We start from the raw sequence: 6,248 nt of genomic DNA on the forward strand, positions 1-6,248 counted from the left end.
TCCCTACTATAGGGCATTTCATTTAAGGTTCCTCCCTTTGATTTCTGAGAGTTTCTCACTTTCCAGGTCTCTGATACATTCTGGAGGTTCTCCCCAACCTTCTCCTGAGGTTGCCTGTTTCCATTCTTTCTGCTGGCCCTCGGGGCTTCAGTCCTTTTCCCTCACACAATACCAGATCAGGTTCTCTTCTCCTCTTTACCTTGGTTCACTTTCCCTCCCAGGTCCCCCCTCCCCACTTGTGATTGCTTTAATATCCCTCCCAAATGGAACTGAGGTGTATTCAGTTGGGCCATTCAGATTGCTGACCTTTTTGAGTTCTGTGGACTGTTTATTTGGTATTCTGAGAAAGTGGGAAAGAACCTTGAACTCCTTGGCACAGGGGGACATTTCCTAAACAGAACTCCAATGTCTCATGCTCTAAGATCAAGAATTGATAATGGGACCCCATGAAACTTGAAAACTTCTATAAGGCAAAGGACATAGTCAATGAGACATATTGGAACCTACAGATTTAGAAAAAAATCTTCCCTAACCCCACATCCGATGGAGTGCTAATATCCAAAATATATAAATAACTCAAGAAACTAACCACCCAAAACCCAAGCAACCCAAACAAAATTGGGTTCTATACAAAAATGTTGTATAGAACTAAACCATTAGTTCAAAACAGAGGAATCTCAAATGGCTATGAAGCACCTAAAAAAATCTTCAAAGTCCTGAGTGGTCAGACAGATGGAAATCAAAATGACGCTGAGAGTCCACATTATACCAATCAGAATGGCTAAGATAAAATTCTCGGGTGACAACACATGTTGGAGAGCATGTGGAGAAAGAGGAACACTCCTCCATTGCTGGGAGGATTTCAAACTGGTCCAACCACTTTGGAAATCAACCTGGAAGTTCCTCAGAAAATTGGATTTAGATCTATCTGAAGTCCCAGCAATACTACTCTTGGGAATATTGCAAAAAGATTACCGATAAAACAGGGAATATTTCTTATTCACAGAGACATGAATATCTCCAAAAAGCAATTGCCGAGGTGACACATTGTCATAAACAGTCCTAGTTACTGATTTCTAAAATAAATAAATAAATTAATTAATAAATCTTGCAAATCAACTTCAAAAGGGCTAGCCTACATGATCAATCACACAAATGCTGGAAAACACATTTAGTGGACTGATAACACAAAGAATAAACAACATATAGGCTACTCAACAGAGATATATCAGTCTTTCATGACAACACATTTAATTTTTTTCAGCACAACAAAAATCGCAAAGGTAGTAGTGACTGTAAACTACAGAATAGCCATATGTTATACTGGGAGCTCATGTTATTATTATCTGATAACATCCAATAAATATATATTTACAATTTTGAATAGTTGAGATATTAAACCTTCTACCACAGAAATGAAAATTATTTACTACATAGTCCCAAATCCATCTAGGACAGATATTCATGCCTGCTTCTGGTTGTATTTGGTTAATTTGTCACTGCATATGCACACACACACACACACACACACACACACACACACATGTTGGACAGAGATAATATCTTCAATCTGTTGAGTTCAATCAGTGAAGATTCATTTCTATGAAAGCCTAACTGTTCTCCTTTTAAACCGGGAGAAGTCATTGAATCTCTCTATTTTTTTTGGTAAACAATCTCAGGTAGAGATGAACATAACTAAACCAATCTTTCTTGGAGAGCATTTTGCAGGTTGAGTGATTATTCAATCAGGAAGTAAGATCTTCTATAAACCAAGTGCTATGAAGCATTTTGGGGGTAGAAGAGATCAGAGTCCTATGATATTAATTTTAAATAATTAGGCATAAAATGGTGATCCATTTCTATCTACTGCATATTTACCTGTATAAAGCTCTTTTTAAAACAGTTTGATGTTCATTAAACTCTTGTTTTTAATTGCATATCCACATGGTAAGTCAGAAACACAAGATATTTTATCTATTCTGTTCATTTTGAAGAGGAATTTTTCACTGAAAGAGTGGGAGAATTACAAGTCCCAATTTTCCTATGTGATCACCCATCTACTTAACAAGCCTAGCACTATTTTTATAAATGCTTATGGAGAAAATGTGTGGTGACAAAAGTGACAGAAGTTTGTATTCTACACTTCCTCATGCTAGAAAATTTGGGTGTAAATGGGCTACCATTATGATGCATTTGGAAATTTTAAACACAACAGTCTCTGAAGATGAAATATATTTCAGAAGCTTTTTGTTTAAAGGCATGGCAACCAGAGGATTAAATAATCCATTGTGTATAAAATTCTGATGAATGTAACATAATCGTTTTTTAGTAAAACCAGGATTTAATGCCCATTAGAGGTGATAGATTAATGGCTCTGAAACACCTTGTCATCTGTATATTGATAAAGACTGCAATGAAGGTAATGGTTTGCATCTATTTTATGTAGTGCCTCATGAACAAGTATCTGTGTGTTCTTAGTGAACTACATTATACTCTGCTTTCTTGAAAATCAGTTTTGCTTTTCCATTTTATTATTTCAAGTGCAGGTATTAAGATTACTCCCAAGCAACTACTATGTGCATTAGCTATTTCTTAGCTATTTAAAAAAAAATTCCAATATTACTTTAAGAATAATTATTAAACAAATTTCATTTATTAATTGTAATTGATCATAAGATATTGTTGGTTGTTAGCTATATTGTTATTGTGTATACTATCTTGCCGGGTGGTAGTGGTGCACGCCTTTAATCCCAGCTCTTGGGAGGCAGAGGCAGGTGGATTTCTGAGTTCAAAGCCAGCCTGGTCTACAAAGTGAGTTCCAGGACAGCCAGGGTTATACAGAGAAACCCTGTCTTGAAAAAACAAAAAAACCCAAAACAAACAAACAAATAAACAAACAAAAAACTATTATCTCTCTCTGTTGTGTTTATTCCATAAATAGTGTGGAAATGAATCATAGAAGGATCAGTTGACAAAAGAAACATAAAATAAACAGCACATCAAGTTTGACATATTAAATTGTGGAAATGTATACACTGAAGAAATGACAAATTTTATTTTTTAATTCCTCAGGAAAATAAATAAAAATGATTATCATAAATATAATAATTTTGTTCCCTTATAAAATTAACTAAAATTCATGAGAATTGTATTATTCAACACAAAATAAAAGGATGTACCTCTGTGATAGACATAAGGGGTTATGAAGGTATAAGAAAGATAATGGACAAATTAATATTTTTTTAAGTCAGACAACTTCTAAAACAATTATGTTATAGTTAGAAATTAACTCTGAATAGGTTTATATATATATAATATTTATATATGTACTTAATATATTTATATATATAATAATACAGATAAATAAATACCTATTTTCTTCAATTACAAAATGGTTGTGTGAACCATTACACAAATGGCTATGTGTTTAGTGATATCACTAAACACACAGAAAAATCATCTGATAATGAATGTTTAAAAAAAACACACAATATAGTTAAACAGTCTCATACCAAATTCAAGTCTATATTTCTATGTGCATTAACATATATATACTATTGTTCCGGTGAGTGTACGTATTTATCCTCTGTGCATTCCATGCTAGGAGAGCGAGTGAAATGAGAAAAATAAATTGAATCAGGTATATGTTTAACTTATGTCTCTAACATGATAAAAAGTAAACACATTTGAGTGATACTTCTTGTCTTAACATCATAGGTTTATAGAGACTATATATGTACTCATAAATATTTAAACTTTAAAAGTCAACTAGAGATATTGAACTCAAGTTGAAAGAGGCGAGTCTGGTCTCAAAATGGAGGGGCATGATCCAAAGGAACCAGAGCAGCTGAGGAAGCTGTTTATTGTTGGTCTGAGTTTTGAAACCACAGATGATAGCTTAAGAGAACATTTTGAGAAATGGGACACACTTACAGACTGCTTGGAATGAGAGATCCCCAAGCAAAACGTTCCAGAGGCTTGGTTTTGTGACCTACTCTTGTGTTGAAGAGGTGGATGGTGCAATGTGTGCTCAGCCACACAAGGGTGATGGGCATGTGGTGGAACCAAAGAGAGCTGTTTCTAGAGAGGATTCTGTAAAGCCTGGTACCCATTTAACTGTGAAGAAAATTTTTTGTTGGTGGTATTAAAGAGGATACGGAAGAATATAACCTGAGAAACTACTTTGAAAAGTATGGCAAGATTGAAACCATAGAGGTTATGGAAGACAGGCAGAGTGGGAAAAAGAGAGGATTTGCTTTTGCAACTTTTGATGATCATGACACAGTTGATACAATTGTTGTTCAGAAATACCACACAATAATAATGGGCATAATTGTGAAGCGAAAAAGGCCCTTTCTAAACAAGAGATGCAGTCTGCTGGATCACAGAGAGGTCTTGGAGGTGGACCTGGCAACTTTATGGGTTGTGGAGGAAACTTTGGAGGTGGTGGAGGAAACTTTGGTTGTGGAGGAAACTTTGGTGGAAGAAGTGGCTATGGTGGTGGAGGTGGTAGCAGCATAGGTAGTTATGGAGGTGGTGATGGCAGATATAATGGGTTTGGAGGTGATGGTGGCAACTATGGTGGTGGTCCTTGTTACAGTAGTAGAGGAGGTTATGGAGGTGGTAGACCAGGATATGGAAACTAGGGTGGTGGATATGCTGGTGGAGGAGGAGGATATGATGGGTACAATGAAGGAGAAAATTTTGGTGGAGGTAACTATGGTGGTGGTGGAAACTATAATGACTGGAAATTATAGTGGACAGCAACAATCAAATTATGGACCCATGAAGGGGGAACAGTTTTGGTGGAAGAATCTCAGGCAGTCCCTATGGTGGTGGCTATGGATCTGGAGGTGGAAGTGGTAGATATGGTAGCAGAAGGTTTTAAAATAAAACAGAAATGGCTACAGTTCTTAGCAGGAGAGAGAGAGCGAGGAGTTGTCAGGAAAACTGCAGGTTACTTTGAGACAGTTGTCCCAAATGCATTAGAGGAACTGTAAAAATCTGCCACAGAAGGAAAGATGATCCATAGTCAGAAAAGTTACTGCAGCTTAAACAGGAAACCCTTCTTGTTCAGGACTGTCATAGCCACAGTTTGCAAAAAGTGCAGCTATTGATTAATGCAATGTAGTGTCAATTAGATGTACATTCCTGAGGTTTTTTTTTTTTTTATCTGTTGTAGCTTTGTCTTTTTCTTTTTCTTTCCATTACATCAGGTATATTGCCCTGTAAATTGTGGTAGTGGTACCAGGAATAAAAAATTAAGGAATTTTTAACTTAAAAAAAGTCAACTAGAATAAAGATTCTTGAGCAATAAAACCCTATTCTCTTTTATGACATAGTTATTGAATGAACATTATTAAATATGCTGTGCCTGTGTGTGTGTGGTGTGTGTGTATGTGTGGTGTGTGTGTGTGTGTGTGTGTGTGTGTGTGTAATGGGGAAAAGCAAACCTTATTCATTTTGGAAGGGATTGCAAACTGGTGTGCCTACTAAAGGAGTCTGTGTGAAGAATTTTCAAAAACTAAACTATATTAACATGTAACATGACTAAACCCCTCATTTTCATATGACAATAAATTTGACTTCATGCTTCACAAACACTTGCTCTATTTTCATTGCCTCTACATTCATAATACATACAACTGATGAATGGATAATGAAAATGAGGTGTATATATGGAATATTATTCAGTGGTAAAGAAATATGAAAGCATGTACTTTGCAAGTTAATGTAAATAATTAGAAAAGACCATATTCAGTGAAAGAACCCAGACACTGAAAGATAAATGTAACCAGCTCTCTCTCTTTGGAAGCTATGTCTCTCTAATCTTCAGATATGACTACATAGCATTTGGTAAATATAGAAAGTAAGAAAGAAAAACAATATAGCCAGAACAGAAAATAGAAGGAACAAAGAGAGAAATAGAAGAGTACACAAAAATGGAAAAGGGCAACTATTCAAATAGGGAGAAAGCATATCCATGGGAAAAGATGGGAGTAAGGTAAAGTGAATATCAGTATACACATGATCTGATAAGAAATTAGGAGAAAAGCGTAGGAGAAATAGAAGGTAAGTTTTATAAGACAATGCACTTCAGTAACATGATGTGAAGATCCAGGGCTTAAACTGTACTAAAAGTGCCCTAGCTGAATACTAGCTTTCCCCATTCCAGGAAAAAAAAGAGCAAACTTCCAAAGATGAAGGTAACTAAAAGTCCCACATCAACACCAGCATAACATGATAAC

The 6,248-nt window shown here is 35.6% G+C and overlaps 1 pseudogene; it reads left to right on the forward strand.

Annotated features, from left to right (window-relative positions):
• The first annotated feature begins 3,814 nt into the window (after positions 1–3,814).
• LOC110308319 (heterogeneous nuclear ribonucleoprotein A3 pseudogene) lies at positions 3,815–4,888 on the forward strand (annotated as a pseudogene).
• Positions 4,889–6,248: the final 1,360 nt, after the last annotated feature.

Source organism: Mus caroli, unplaced genomic scaffold (genome assembly GCF_978045245.1).
Source record: "Mus caroli unplaced genomic scaffold, Mus_caroli_1 scaffold_15, whole genome shotgun sequence".
Taxonomy (NCBI): domain Eukaryota; kingdom Metazoa; phylum Chordata; class Mammalia; order Rodentia; family Muridae; genus Mus; species Mus caroli.